Source organism: Neolamprologus multifasciatus, chromosome 15 (genome assembly GCF_963576455.1).
Source record: "Neolamprologus multifasciatus chromosome 15, fNeoMul1.2, whole genome shotgun sequence".
Taxonomy (NCBI): domain Eukaryota; kingdom Metazoa; phylum Chordata; class Actinopteri; order Cichliformes; family Cichlidae; genus Neolamprologus; species Neolamprologus multifasciatus.
The window spans coordinates 33406806-33422886 of NC_140453.1; the positions used below are offsets into that span (position 1 = coordinate 33406806).

Here is a 16081-nt window from a genome sequence, read left to right on the forward strand (position 1 = left end):
GATCAATAGATGTTCATGACTTGCTTTAAAGGTCCCATCCTCCACCTTCTTCCTATCCATCTATTCCTGCCTCATTTCCTGTCAACTCTTCTACCCTTTCTCATCTATAATTCTACCTCTGATGCTTCCTTACCCCATTCCTCCCCCTCCCTTCCTCCCCCTGTCTTTTCGTACCTACTTTTATTCCCTGCCCATTATTTTACTTTTAACTCTTGTTTGACTTTTATTTTGATCTTTCCATCATCTGTACCAGTTTCTCCCACTACTACTTAGTATGTTCTGCCCCCTCATTACCCACCTCATCCTTTCTTCCATATCCCTTTTTCATCTCCTTTCTTTAATTTCCTTAGATATTTTCTTTTTGCACCCACTCTCTATCCTCCATTTTCACCCATCGCTCCTCCTCCTTTGTCTTTTTAAAGGCTGTATTCTTAAACTTAACCCTGCAGACTTTTCTTCTTTGTCTTTTCCTCTGTTTTCATCACCGGCACCTTGCCATTCCTGCTTCTCTGTTCTTTCTTTTTGTTTCCCCTCTGTCATCTCCTTCCTTCTCAAATTTGCAATTTTTTCACCTTCCCTCCATGTTTTCTTTTGTCCACCTTTTCTCCCCCTGTCCCTCATATCTCTCTCCAGCTGGTTCTCTTTTTTCATCTGCCATTTCTCCTCCTCCCAAATGTAGTGTCTCCCCTGCTCTCCAGCAATCTTCAGTTCACAGGTTTCCCAGGGCACATTGTTGCATCCCAACGGAAGCTTGCACAGCATTCTCCCATAAATAATTGAAGAGGCCCCACATGGCCAGGCACGCTCAGTCTAAATGGATTATTCTGGGAGAGATCAATGACGGCCTGTGAGGGTTTTATTAGGGCCTCCAGATGAAATGTACAAGGCCACCACCAGTGCTATCCTCTCTCTGTCTTCATTCAGCCCTGCTATTGTGTGACATGCTCTCTATCTCCTTCCTCACCTCACAAGCATCTTCAGCCATCCACCTACTCCCGGTGATGACCACACCACGCCCCAAAGGTACCACGACCGGTGTGTTACATTACACCTCTGAATCAAACATAAATGACTATCCACGAAAGGATATGAATCACTCATTCTTTGTCAATCCTTTGACTATAATGCTGGCGAGCAGTAAACAGGCGAGACAGTGTTTTATTATTCTTGCTGTTGTCACAATGCATCAGCCTCACTGACCCATACCAATATCAGCTTCCCCTCACTAGCTTGGCAGGAAGCATCCAGCGATACCCAGTGGTGTAGTTATGGGCAAGACAAGTGGGGAGGTGAAATGCTGCTGTGACCTTCAAGAGACACAGCCCCCGGGAGGAAAATTGTTTTCCCAAAGGACATTTACATGTATCCAGTGAGAGGTTTCCTAATTGTCTGACTTCCTGAAAACATCCTGCCAAGCTCACAGCCATCGATGTTTTGTAATTTGTGGATTTGAGAACTTTTATTGGTTAAAAGAGACGAATAAAGCAACATTTCTGTTCATTTTTACTTAGTTCTCAGGAAATCTCAGTTGTGCATTATATACAATCCCATTACCTTTGTGAACCCCACACAAAAAATGAATGGACTAATTTCTTTTACAGGTGTTTACGTAAGTTAGAATGCTTGGAGTGCAACTGGGGATATGACAAATGTTTTGAGAGGCAGTGGTACGTTCAAGAGAAGAGCTAGCCCCCCCACGAGCTTGGGTTTTCTAAGACTACAGATTACCACTGTAGTCATCTTTAAAGACCTGTTTTAAAGTGCGATGCTTGACATACTGCTTTAATGATGTTGGTAGGGTGCTGGTGCAATGCCAGTTCTGTCATGATGCCTTTTGAGAACCACTCTATATTCCATCAGGTTTGAGAATCAGACGTCACTTAGCATTACAGGGAAAGCTGGGTAAGAAAATTGGACTTTTTCATATGACTGCATCTGTGAATGAGAGGGAATTGTTGTGTTAGCCCCTTCCATGGCCACAGATATCAGTGGTATAAGTGATTTCAGCATTTTTTTTTTGGTGTCAACTTGGCTACAGCACCTGTGTTTTTTTTGTTGGAAATACACAAAACTATAGGTAATATAACACATCCATACCCACAAAGGCGGTATGTCTCATGATGATATTTTGGCATTATCCTTACCAGTGAAATTAAACAGCGTAATGAAACCATACTGAAACAAAATGCAAAACTAGTACAACATACTTCCTCTGGTCACTATAATCTTTACACATTATTTGACTGGGATTGTGACGTGAAAAGACCCTGTTTTTTTTGTTTTTTTTAGATTAAGCCTAACACATTAGACAAGAAGAGGAAGGCCCAGAGGCTTTTAACCCCATCCCTCACAAGTGATTCCTTTCCTTACTTGGAATGAAGGATAACATTTCAATTATTCCAGGATCAGACAACACCTTCCTGCTTGACATGTTAGCTGTGCTGGGAAAATGCGTACATATCAAAGCCATTAAAGTGTCAAGCCCAATGGTAGGCTCAAACCAGGTCAGAATGTTCATGGAAACGTTTTGAATAGTGCATTTTGCCCCCATTCTGACAGTCAACTTTCTCTAAAGAGCTTATATATCAGCTGTTTGAAATGACAAATTCAGAGGATGCAAGGACATTTCTTTCTTTGCTGTTAGAATATTCCAGAACTCATTAGCATATTTCAGGACCATATGCTTTCTGACAAGATTTACTGTACAGTAGGGCACAGTTGAAACACATGGCTGATTACAAAATGCGCTGTCACATTCTTCTATCCTTCCCAAGTTTTTCTTTAATAAGTTAATCACCTCTGGAGTGGCAGTCAGCAGTTGTTTGGTTCTAGATGTCAATCTTGTTTTACGCTATTAACATGCATTTAAATTACTTTGGTTTATTTGCAGAGATGCAGAGATGAAGGCGAATGGACACTGAAGCTGACATTTTGTTACCTAGAATTTCAAACTCTGCCACAGGCAGGGGGGAGGGGGGGGGAGGAGGAATAAAACAGCCCATTGTTTATCTGGAGGTGACAACTAACAAGCACTCTCCTGGTAATTAGACTGCCTCGGTGCACATGGACGAAACGCTCCATGAAGGGTGCCTATGATTTAATATTTTCTTCTCTCTCTTTTCTTTCTGATGTTACTTTACAGCATCTGAGTTTCCATAAATAGCTCTACCAGCCCTCCACATCCATTTTCATTTCACCTGCGTTAATAGCATGACCAAAAATTTTGGTTTGGTGGCTTTTGATGAAACTGCAGAATATGGCTCATCTTGTAATAAAATCATATGTTTATGTGCGTGAGTCTGTAGGTGCTTGTCTGTCGCTCTACATATTTGCAAGTCCAGTGGTGATTTTTAACAGCCGTGGCCTCACTCGTGTGCCTGAAAGTGTCTTGACTGTACAGCTGGCGACAGGCAAGCATATCTGAAGCATATTTCAGCAGGAGCAAACAACGGATGCTAACATGCCATCCTATTACATATTTCATGCATTCATAGAGCCTGAATATTAAGCTAACATACTCTTCTATTACAACACCTTTAATGCTCTGCACTCGCTGGTCTCACTGGTTGTGCCAATGAGGGTTTCACCTTGCACCTCAGCCAACCGATCTTGAACGAGAGGAGTATCAAGACATCCAGCAACAATATTATTTGTTAAAGAACAGTCCTCACTGACTTTATCCAACTCTTTGATCCTTGATCTGTTAGAATGACCTCTTTTGCATGTCTAACATGGGTATTTGACGGCTCCATGAACGCACATTGGATGCTGAAGAACTGCATAAAATGTGTTCTCCAATTAAGTATGAAAGGCTGTTCTTCCACAGGCCTGTCAGACAGGAAAGACTGTGCTCTGCATTAGTGATCATTGGGTACCACTGCATCTTAATATTAAGAGGACAGAAACATAGCGACACATCTTTCTAAAATATGGATCTGAATTAGAAATTAGACTGAAATATTAAAATCATACAAATAATAGCCAAATGAATCCCAAGGGTGCTGTTCTGCCTAAAAAAAGATGAGGGAATACAAATCTGTATGTGTGCATGTCTTGCTCTGTGTGCTAAGCTGCATCACATCATTTGTTTCATCATTACGAAATCAGCTCTGCATATTTCTAAATCTTCTTTGCAGAAATCAAACTTTTGACTGTTACTGGAAAAGAAATGTGCATAAAATGTGAAAAATGTAAAACTCAAGAGGCACGTGATTGGTTGCTTGAATAAATTTGTGGTAGCATAAGTCAGAATATAATTTAGGAAGTATCGTGGGCTATTTTAAGTGGAGGCCGAGGGGTGCGTGCTTCTTCTTCTTCAGCCCACTGGTGGCTGTTAACCTGACTTGTTCTGATGTTTCTGGGCATTGTGTTTTGCCCGTGTGGAGGATGGGGCGGGAGTCACTCCAAATTTCTCATGTGACGGAGCATAACAGGGAATTGTAATACACAGCAACATCATAAATTTGATTACATTACATAGCACCGCGAGCCTGTGAGCCATTTCCAGGCACCATAAAAAAGCTATAACTAAGTTACCGCTGGTACAGAGAAAAATGAATAAAGCCATTTTCTTTTAACAACCCTGGCGCGGGCGAGATATTGTTCTCTCCTCTGGCTTTAATGAGCTTTGCTGACCCGCGATGCGCTCATTGCGATCGAAACAAAGAGATGGAACAAGATGGGAAATGCACAACTTCGTGAAAATGATAGACTAAATTGTTTTTTGGCAAATATGGCAAAACCAAACTCCAAATAAAAATATGCTGTTAGAAATAAAAAAAAATGCTGCTAGAAATAAGAAATCGCCTAAAAAGACTATCCTTGCTCTCATGAATAATAATAAGAATGAATCCAAATGATACATGATGTGTTTGCTTTGCTTTTACAAAAATATTAAACTATGAGAGGAATCATCCAAATCTTATCAAACTTAAAAAATGGTTACTCAGTTTGTAGTCCGTGTCCCGGTGACTGTTTAATTTAGAATGTGTGTGTGTGCGTGTGTGTGTGTGTGTGCGTGCGTGCGTGCGTGCGTGTGTGTGTGCGTGTGTGTATAAAACCAGCTTTTTAATTTTTTAGATATGTCTTCAGAGGCTAAGGTCTTTCACGTCAAATGTCAACGGGAGCGACAGGATCTACAGACGGGAGCAAATTCCAATCGTTTCGGAGTTTCCAGCTTCAGCAAGGACGTTACTGGCAATTAGACAAAGTCAGTGTCATTGCTGTGCTGACTCCACCTCGGTGGCTCTGTGGAAAGCTCAAGCGGCGCACCTCGAAACGAGCCAAAATACGTTCAACAAGCCAGAGGCAACGTGATGCGCAAAAGCAAAAGCCCGTCCAGGGGCGCAGACCAAACACCGCTCTCAGAGTCCAACACTTACAGCTCAGGCTTGAATATTGATCAAACAAGAGATCCACAGAGAGAAAGGGGAAAGAGATACAGGGGACAGAAATGATCGAAAATAGCATTTTTACGGCCGATGCCTACGACAAGAGCTGGATGTGTCCTGGTCTGTGGGCATAGCCGGATTCTAACGAAACGCCTGTCACGATTGACTTGGTCAATGAAACACCCCCCTGTGGAGATGCACTTGCTAGATGGAGAACCCCCTCCCACCACACACACACACACACACACACGGAGAGAGAAATACAGAAAGAGAGAGAGAAAGCGAGAGAGACACACCCCCGCCCGAAAAAAACGAATGATTAAGAAAAATGTTCCAAAGAAGCTCTATGCTGCGTAAAGAGGAGTAAAAGAAGACCATAAAGAAATCCTGCTTCGCCTTTCTGCTGCAGAACCACCCAGGCTTATTTTTTCATTTTGTAATTAAGTGAGTGGGAGAGCAGAACAGAAAAGGGAAGCAGTGCCTGTTGCGACCGTCGTTCGTGAACGTATCCCCGTTATTTAAGCGGCAGAGATGCTCTGCCACTATAGCAACACCTTTGCGAGGGCAGAGTCGAATCTCCCGCTGAGTCCGGGACTTTCGAGCATCTCGTTCCGTCGCTAAGCCCCGTTTCAACTTGAACGTGCTTTCTTGCAGTATTCTGAAACGCTTTCTTTGGAGACTTGCCTTATTCTCTGCGCAGGTGTTAAGACGACAGAAGAGGTCTGTGCGCTCCCAGACCTCATGCCTGATGCTTCCCCCCTTTCTTTTACACACAGATAAAACCATGACATAAAAACCAAGGTCTAGTGGAAGAAAAGTAGCCGAACACTGTTCGAGAAAACAGGCTGAGAAGTCTGCCTACCTTTTGTCGGTGTTGGAGTTCCAGCTTTTATTTATTTTTTCTCTCTCTCACGCTCTCTCACAGCTCATAAACCCATCACATCTTCATGTTTAAAACAAACAATAATCCCCGGGTTTGTGTTAAATATGTTCGTCCCCGCGGCAGGTCCAGTGAGGAACCGTACACGGGTTCCCCTGCCGGCTTAAGTAGTGATTTTAAAATCCACCCAAGAGCGCAGGATGCTCAGGACGCGCCTGGGTACGGCAGGAGGAGTCGTTCCCTCAGCAGCAGCCGCCGTGCGCACTTGGAGAAACCAGAGCTCTGTCCGTGCAGAGAAGCTGAGGGAATGATGTCATGCGTCCGGCCCTCCCTCTCCAGCCACCCCTCAACTGAAGGCTCTCTCTGTCTTCTCTCCCCCCTCCTCTCATTGCCCCCTTCTTTTATAAAGCTACTTTAACATTCTAACTTTATTATCATTACCTTTGTTGGTGTGTTTATTTAATTAATATTTTACTCATTAGCGACTATACATGAAAACTGCTCTAAAAAAAGGAAAAATCTAAATTTTTACAATGACCTATTTTGACCTATTTTAACTCAAGATAATTCAGAATTATAATGCAACTTTTTCATATATTCCCTAAACAATTTCGTTGAGCAGTGGAGAAAAAAACGGGACTTTATGCGTAAGAAGAATTTTTTTTAGAATGCAGGTTTTTGCAGTGCTCCACTCGCTATGATGAAGTCATACAGTTTTTCCCCGCCTTACTAAAGGTTTCATCCAGTAGCATCACCAGCCTGCCTTTACCCGCCATAAGAGGGAAGGTAAGGTAGCATGAAACAGGCCAATGCCTACAGCGCACTGCGTCATGGCAACCGCCCCCTACTTGGTGCAGCAGGGGTATCTTAAAGATAAAGCATCATCTCTTCGTATCAGACTCAAAGGATAAGCTCGTGTGTATATCAAATATTACACTGCGAATGCAAACAATCCATCTCACTGGACTGTTATTTACCCATTTATTTAAACGAGACTGTGGATAAATTGTATTCTAGTGCACACATATTTTTAAACTTCTAAAACACAGTTAACAATAAGTTATCTCCATATGATATGAATTTCCTCCCCAGAAGATTCAAAATACTATTATATAAAAACATTATCATGGGTCCCATCAAAGTATATCAGCAATAAAGCTAATAAACATTATCCAAAGTTATTCAAATATATTTACAAAACTCATTTAATCACAGATGTTGCGCAACAGATTCAATGCAATGTTCTGTGTATAAGGATTTTTATTTTCTTGTTTTTCTTCCCTGTTACCTAAAATGTACAGTGCTTAACAAATTTATCACACCACTAGTTATAAAAACCAAGCACAGATCTTAACTCTGTCACATTTGTCAGGCAGAAAGAAAATTCCACTGTGCCAGTCTGAGGTAATCAAACCTAATATTTAACCACTGAAACCTTTCTGTTCAGGAATTCAAGTGAATGACTGACATTTGTCATTTTAACAGTATAGGTCACCGTGGTTACATAAGGGCAAAATACAAAACTGCAACTACAAGAGCAAGGTGTGACTTAAGAAATGTATTATACAGAAGCCAGTGTGTGATTCGTTAATATTATAAAATTATTTTTGTTTGGGTTTACTGCAAAACCTTCACAATAGGTAAGAAGACAGTGAGGTATTTTCTGCACTTTGCTGCTGACTTCTAAACCCCCCCAGAAAATGAATAAAAAACAGAATGATAAGGCCCAAGAGGACGTTTAATCAATCAGATTCAGCTGCAGGTTGTAGTTAATCAGATGTTTTAAGTGACAAGGCTGCCTTCCTCAACTTTGTCTAGTGCCACAGATGCTCTTACAGGGACAACTTTAAATTTAGCCTCCTGGAGACCAGCCACTCATACTTCTCCTAATGCATGGAGTTGCTCCTTGAAGGAGGCACTTAGCCTCAAGTGGCCATGAAATGGCAGTTGATGGACACTTGAAAACACAGGTTTTGTGTTCAATACATTGCTGCCTTCTGTCAGACCATCTTACCTATCATGCTGTTTTCTGTATTGTGGTGATAGACACACTCTCACTTGTTGTCACCAGTGGATTTATATATATATATATATATATATATAATATATGCTAAGGGCCAGGGCTGGACTGCGACAAAAAATCGGCCCGGGCATTTCGACTAGAGACCGGCCCCCCAGGTATTTTAGGAAATGCCATAAAGCCTTTGAATGAAAACAGACGCTGTTGTGACAGTGATGTACACTGTCTTGTTGGTATATGTATGATTTCTATACATTTTACGTCAGATAAAAACTTTGGTTGTAAGCTTCAGATAATTATTTAATAAAAGCGAGACATTTTAAATGAGAATAAGAACGTATTTCTTTGTGCCCCCTTTTCCCGTTAATGCCCTACCTGGCCCCCTGGCAAAATTTTGCTAGACCTGCCCCTGCAAAGTTACTAGCTGTCAGCGTAAAAAAAAAGGATCCTGGTGTTATTTGTCTCTCAGAAACAGTTCATAACTTTCCTTCAACTCATTGAAGACCTGTGTGTCCATCACCTGTTCAGCTGTGATGATTCAGTAAGGACATCTCCTGGTTCCATCTTCATGTTCCCCTCTCACCACATATCCAAACCGATATCATGATCAGCAGCTTAACAGCTGTGGCTCCAACAAACATCAGCTGATACTCGAAATTAATATTAAATAAATTCTAACAACAGCTGATCAAGCTTAAACGTGCAGCTGTTGTTTAACGCGACATCCGCTGGTTTCTGCTTTCTGGTGCAAAGTGGGCGATAAACAAACGAGAGAGAAAAGCTGATCAGCAGATCATTGATCAGTTTCATGATCATGTTCATTGAAGTAGAAACAGGAGAGGGAGGGGGAAGTATGAGCGAAGAAGAGGCAGCTGACAGCGTAAAGACAGAATAACTCCAGCTTTGTGTCTTTTTCCATTCTAGCTGAAGTATGGGACAAACTGTGCTCCTTTTCAGCTCAATACAAAACGGGTAATATTTTGTCTGAATGTGGGACGATTCGGTTTGCACGGGACGGTTGGCAACTCTACTAACGAACCTTATAAATAAAATAAAGTTCACTGTCAGTAACATCATTGCACCCACCCAGCTGTATAGAAACCAGGGGCGATTTTAGCCCAGTTTTGGAGGTGCTTCAGCACCCCCAAAATGAATCAAAGCACCCCCAAAGATGTCTTACTTTTTTAAAAAATATTTGCTGTTTGTGGGACACACTACTAAAAGTATAAAAAGCATACAGTACTTAATTGAGATGGAACATTTTAACAACAAAAGTATAGATAACCCCTCCCCCCTCCCAAAATGTTTTTTTCCAGCTCGGCTCTCTCCTACTTGCTTTAGCGCCGTTGCTGCCAGAGCGATGGTGGCTGAGACGCAGCGGAGCAGAGGTGGAAGTGCCTGGCTTAAAACAGGACATATTAGCTGCATTTAACTTTCAGTTACTCTTTATATAGTTAGGTAGGAGTCAGACCATGTTTCTTTTTAACTGAAAAACATTACACCAGGTAACCTGCTGTGTTGAAAATAGGGCTGCCACGATTAGTCGACTAGTCACGATTACGTCGACTATCAAAATCATCGACGACTGATTTAATAGTCGATGCGTCGTTTGAAGCTTTGTAAGATCACAAAAGACGCAGCAACAAGTAGTAGAATTTAAGAGTGTAATAACGGACTGAAACAGAAGATGGCAGCACTGCATGTACAAGGATGCCAGCTGCCGTTAAACCCCGAAGAAGAAGAAGGAGCTGTGTCCCAGAATTCATAGCGCAGCCCAGCTCAGTTGTCAACAATGGCGGCAGCTAGTTAGTTTTAATATTACTCTTATTATTCTTTCTGGGTCACAAAATAAACGTTTAGCATATTTTCAGGCGAGAATGTAGCTGTGTAAACCTCAAATATCTGCTCAGTTTATCAAGACACCACATATTTTCAAAAGCGCTCCTACGTTTTCGGAGACGTCTGTTACCCACTAGCTTGATAGCTAGCCGGGGGCAAGGCTCTCTAGAGCCCGTGAGAACACCGGACTCCGGCAAATCGTTTTCAAACCCACTGCGGTCTTTCGCTACTCAGGTTAAACATAAATGTCACTTAGATAACTTAAAAATGTTATTGTTTGGCTTTTTTTAGTATTTTATTTGTTCCTGAGTAAATCGGTTAGGCTGAGATTAAAGTTATAGTTTTTACACAGCTGAATAAACGTCAAGCAGACAACTGATTATCAGAAGTGTGACATGCTCGAGAATATACTCCGGTGTCCCGTTATATTTTAGATAACAATGAGTTTATTAAACTTCACCGAAACAATCTGCAAATTTCATTCAAATTTAATAAACTATCATCTTGTCTTTATTTTTAGTTAGCACATACCTTAAACACTTAGAGCTGTAAGCTAATGATAGTTATATGAGAGCAGATGCATGCTGGTGCAATAAGCTGTATGCTGTACATCCAATGGATGCATGATCTGATTAGTCGACTAATTGCAAAAATAATCGGTGACTAGTCGACTATCAAAATAATCGTTTGTGGCAACCCTAGTTGAAAACGTGTTTTCCGACGATGTTTGCTCTGTAGTAAAATTAGCAATATTTGACTGCCCTGTTGATCTTATTGAAATGTATACAGCCTATTTAAAATCTAAAACTTAACATTGTCTGTAGCCTGCTGTTGTTACCACTGTCCTGTTTGAAATGTAATGAGAGAAACTGGTTATTTTGCCATATGTGCATGTGCCGATATTGAACCCAAGGTACTAACTAGCTAACTGACTGGATGCCCATTAACCTTATAACTCCTGTTGTGTGTGTGTGTGTGTGTGTGTGTGTGTGTGTACAGATTGTCAGTCCAAAGAGGGAGAGAGGAAAGAGGGGAACATGAGGACAAAGTACAAGATCAGGAAGTACCAGGTAAGAAAACAGACAGGGAGTACTAACAGGCAAAACAGTAACTGTTTAACTGGCAAAGAAAAAGAAAGACAAACAACTAATACAAACAACTCATACAATCTGGAAGTTGTGTTCTCCCTATATTAAAGCTGCTATACAGAATCTGCAAAACAAACTGGGTTGTCAGCCCTGGCACTGCATTACCATATTGAGCTCCAGTCAGAGGAAGTCACGGTTGCCAAAGACTTTATAAAGCTCAAGAGTGAGGCTGGTGCCATTCCAGATATGTTAACATTGTACAATCTTCTGGATAATCAGATCTTCCCCAAACTGAAAACTGTTATTCAGGTTGCCCTAACAAACCCAGTTAGCAGCTGTGGCTGTGAAAGGTCTTTTAGTGTCTTGAGTCAGCTCCATACCTGGCTGAGAAGGACCATGGGTCAAAGCAGACTCCAGCTCCTGGCTGTGATGTCAGTTGGGAAAAAGATGCGTGAGAGACTTGACCACCAAAATGTGATAGACAGATTTACCAACCTCAAGGTGAGGCGACATAGGTTAAAAGAAAAGAAAAAATCTGCAGAGCCATAGTAGTATCTGCAGTAAAGATCTTTTCATACATTGTATACATTGTACCAAAGTGTCTCCATTTTCTAATAATATTTTGTATATTTCAAGGACTCTTCTATTTTTGGAGTGTATTTTTTATGTATCTGTATTGTATTATACATACACTTTAGAAGTGAATCTCTGTCCAAAAAATGCACACAGTTTACTTTTTACTCACTATGAGCATCATTTCATCATTTTTCCCCAGTAATTAAGGTTAGGATATGTATTTTTTTTTTAATTCCAATCCATTCTTCTTTGGCAGCATTTTAATAACCTTGATCAGATTTGATGGTTTTGTTACAGACTTTTCAAAAAAGTGTTTTGCTATTCTTTCAAAAATGTGGGGATTAAATTGTGTTAAAATGTACAAAACAGTGATGTCATGTTTTGTGACGAGGACCCAGGCACAGAGAGACTTGATGAATTTAAGAATCTTATGATTTAATAAAGAAATTTGCAGACTTGCAAAGAGAGGGTAAAATTATGATGACTGATAATGGAGATGAAGACAACAGACGATGAGGACAGGGAGGAACAGGGGTTTAAATGCACCAAGGAGGCAGTCAGACAGAACTCGGGACAACTGGAGGCATTTAGGGATGCAGGGACTGACAGAGACGGGGAAGAAGTCTCATTGTGATGAGTAAAGTTTACCTTGCCTGGATGGGCAGCTCTCTGGGTGCTCAGCACCCCCAAAGCTCTGATCCTAGAATTGCCCCTGATAGAAACTCCTTCATGCTAGCTAGTACGCAGTACGAGTTATTGTAACTGATTGTAAAAAGTCAGCACAACAAAAATAAATTCCACCTAAACTTGGTTTATATCTGACCAGATAGACTGCAGGTCATAACTTCTTACCTGAAGTTCAGTTCACCTGACACTCGGACCGGTGGCTGCCTCAGGTCTCTCCTTCTCCTGCCTCCCCTTTCTCTCATCCCCCTGCTGTCCTCCACCACTTGCTAATGTTACTGAATCTGTGGAAGCTCCGCAATGCCACCACCAAACAACTGAGTTATTTTTAGACACCGGCCAGCATCTGACCAATCCACCACCTTTCATTGTTTATACCGTTACCAAAAAAAAAAAAAAAAAAAATCACCGGCCCATAAAAACGAAAAATCACCATTGGCCGACCGGGCAGTCCAGCTATGCTAAGGGCTAATTCTTGATCTTTTTGATTCCCCCCAGGTTCATGTTCACAACATACTAATACGTACACTGAAGATGTTTTAACATTCTCAGTTTCTCAGAAAAAGGAGAATAGGAAACCACTGATAACAGAATTATTGCCCTCTTTTCATGTGTATGTATATCAGTTATACAAGTATGTTTATGGCATGTTAAACTTTTATTATAAAGAATAAGAAAGATTGTTTCCATCTGTTAAAACACCTGTATACAATGCAAATAAAATATGAAAGAGGAATAAAATGCATAGCTATCCAAAGCCAGGAAAAATATGGACATTCATCCTCCTTCAGTGCACTTCATCCTTACCAAAGATTTACTCTGATCCCCATTTTTCAGTCTACAAAAGAAAAAAAGATGCAATGCATTATTCTCTATGGTGATCCAACCCCTGCTGGATACACTGCATCAAGCCAGATAGAAGTAGAAATACACAGCTACATGTTATAGCTGTGTACTGTGACAGTGTCAAAAATATGTGGAACAACTGCTATGTGGACTATTCTCATTTGCTTTGCTGTCAGTCTCTTAGAAGACAAAGAAATTCTTTGTAGTGAAGTGAAACTGAGTGTTTAATACAATGAAAACTGTCCACTTCAGCCACTGTCTGCGCTTCTCATGCTGCTTTCTTGAACTTTAATTATTTTTTAGCTTTGTTTTCCTCTTTGGGGTGAACAATTGTCACTCAATTCCTGCTTTCAGTGACCCAGCAGTCTTCCTACAATTACCGTCACCACGGTCTGACTATACACCATTTTTTTTTTTTTTTTTTTTCTTTTGGTGGACTGCATGTAATCACATTTCCATACCTGGCACATCCAAGATTTTTCTCCACACATTACAGACTTATAGCAGTAGTTTGGCTCATTTCTGTACAAGGGGAAAAAGTGTCCTTCTCTGGGACTGCACCATCCTTCTCAAACACCTGCCCTCGCTGCTGCACCTGCTGGTGCAACCTCTCTGCTCAGCCTTCCTTCTGTTACGTTCTAGTGTGCTTACTACTGGTCCTTAAGACTGCAGTAAGAGCCTCTAAACCTGTACAAGTGAACAATGAAGTTCCTTTTGCTTTCAGTGGGCTCAGATTATCGCTTATAGTTAGAAACTATTGTAAAAAACTACAACGTTTCCTAATATGAACAGTATGTACATCTGCCGTTCAGTGGAAGTTCAGTCAATGCTTATAGTTTACAACTGCATAATTAATTAATAATTATAATAATAATAAGTACTCTGATCTTGTAACAATGTACGTTCTTTTTCATCCCTTGTACAAGCCACACATCAACCGACTTCACAGATCAAATGTAAAGTTGGGTTCTTACACTTCTGCCCAGCCCATGGTGTGCATGGGGGCAACACTTTATTGTGGTGTTCTTTCTGAGTTATGTTCAAGGCAACACATGTTATGTAAAAATACCAACTTCAGCTGGTATATAATACAGACTAATTATGTGTTTCTCAGACCATGATATCTTGACTAGAGTTGGTGCGCGTTGGTGTTTGCTTCTGTGCTTGAAGAATAATCAAATAGCATTATTTCACCTGAAGACGGAGTGCTTTTTTCAGGACTGTCTGGACTATTTAATATCAAACATAATTTGCACCTTGATCTTTTGTATGCATCCTGTGTTTGCTGCTGGGTGCTCCAAGAAATTACATACTCTTTGGTATCTCAGCTCCTCGACCTGATGGATTCATTTTACTCACAGCCACTCATTTGGATTTTACTGTCTATTCAAAATATTTAAAATAGAACAAAAAGTAACCGGTTGCCTAGCACATTAATTGTCTTATTGAACTTATGTGATAAAAATTGTAACAGTCATAAAGTTAGCATGGTTTTGTAAAGACTAGACCAGCGGTCCCCAACCTTTTTTGCGCCACGGACTGGTTTATGCCCGACAATATTTTCATGGACTGGCCTTTAAGGTGTCGCGGATAAATACAACAAAATAAAACTAGTACCGGTACCGAAAAAAATAAAATTTATTCATGACACATGTGAAAAGACCCAGGAAAACCAAGTAAACGATAAAAACGATAACAAAATAACGCTGAAAACCGATAAAAACCCTGAAAACTATACATTTCACACCTGAGCCTCAACTCTCGCGGCCCGGTACCAAACGACTCATGGACCGGTACCGGTCCGAGGCCCGGTGGTTGGGGACCGCTGGACTAGACTAGAGAGTGTGCATGCATGGGTGCAGTTAAGGCCTTTTAAAGATGGCAGTCCTCAACTAATTTCTGCGCCATCTGGCTGAAACAGAGGCAAGGAAAACATCAATCAATCCATCAGTAGATAAATAAAAAAAATATAATTTGTGGGCCCAGATTCCTAATCTAGGAAGTATGGAAGCCTTTCTCTACCCGCGTAGCTGGACATGACCTTTAAGCCAAGCTAAAGCATTTAAGTTCCTCGGAATGATCATTTGATCGTCTTTTTCTTATCTTTGCTTTTACTTTAGATAATTGGACGTTCCTTTGATAACATCTGCTTGCACAAGTAAGGGGACACCAGACACTGTGAGCCAAAAGCCAAGAGGGCAAGCACTTGGAAGTGAGCTGATGATGATCCAAATATGCAGCATGCATTTGAATATTCATGTCTTGGTGACTCAGTTTGTTTTGTTCTCACATGATTCTCCTGCTCTTCACTGCAGTAAAGAAGTGTATCATGAAATAAGAAAAGAAGCAAAATTCGCAAATGCAGATATCTCTTGAGGCTGCTACTAAAACTTAATTTGCTATGTTTCCGTGCATTCAATTTACCTCGGCAAGACCAATCATTAAAGCAGTTAAGGGAATATTCTTCTGGCATAGTGTCTGTTGTAACCTTGCCATGTCTTTGAGGTGGATGAGCCGGAGAGAACCACAGTAATAATAAAAAAAATCAGCTTCTACAAAGTATTAATAGACATCAGTCACACCACTGTGTCTCAGCAACAGTAGCTTTTTAAGGGTTGCATCATCAGCCATGAAAAGACTATAGCTGAATTCTGTTTGGGTGTTAATATAAATGTTTCTCTTAGTTAAAAGAGCAGAAATTTGCCTCGAGTCAATTAACTTTTCACTCTTTAAAGTATTAAAAAAAGACCATAACATC

At 40.8% G+C, this 16081-nt stretch overlaps 1 protein-coding gene and 1 long non-coding RNA gene across 3 annotated transcripts in view; one reads left to right on the plus strand and one right to left on the minus strand.

Moving 5' to 3' along the window:
* The window catches only part of ptprsa (protein tyrosine phosphatase receptor type Sa), a 236639-nt gene extending 230037 nt beyond the window's left edge, over positions 1–6602 (minus strand). For both annotated transcript variants that reach the window (XM_085132277.1, XM_085132278.1), the window contains exon 1: positions 6253–6602. The gene's annotated coding sequence lies outside the window, so the exon portion shown is untranslated. The remainder of the gene's footprint in view (positions 1–6252) is intronic.
* Positions 6603–9390: 2788 nt separating this feature from the next.
* LOC146502490 (uncharacterized) lies at positions 9391–11275 on the plus strand. Its single transcript, XR_014869594.1, has 2 exons — positions 9391–10363; positions 11129–11275. It is a non-coding gene; the product is annotated as an uncharacterized LOC146502490 (long non-coding RNA).
* Positions 11276–16081: the final 4806 nt, after the last annotated feature.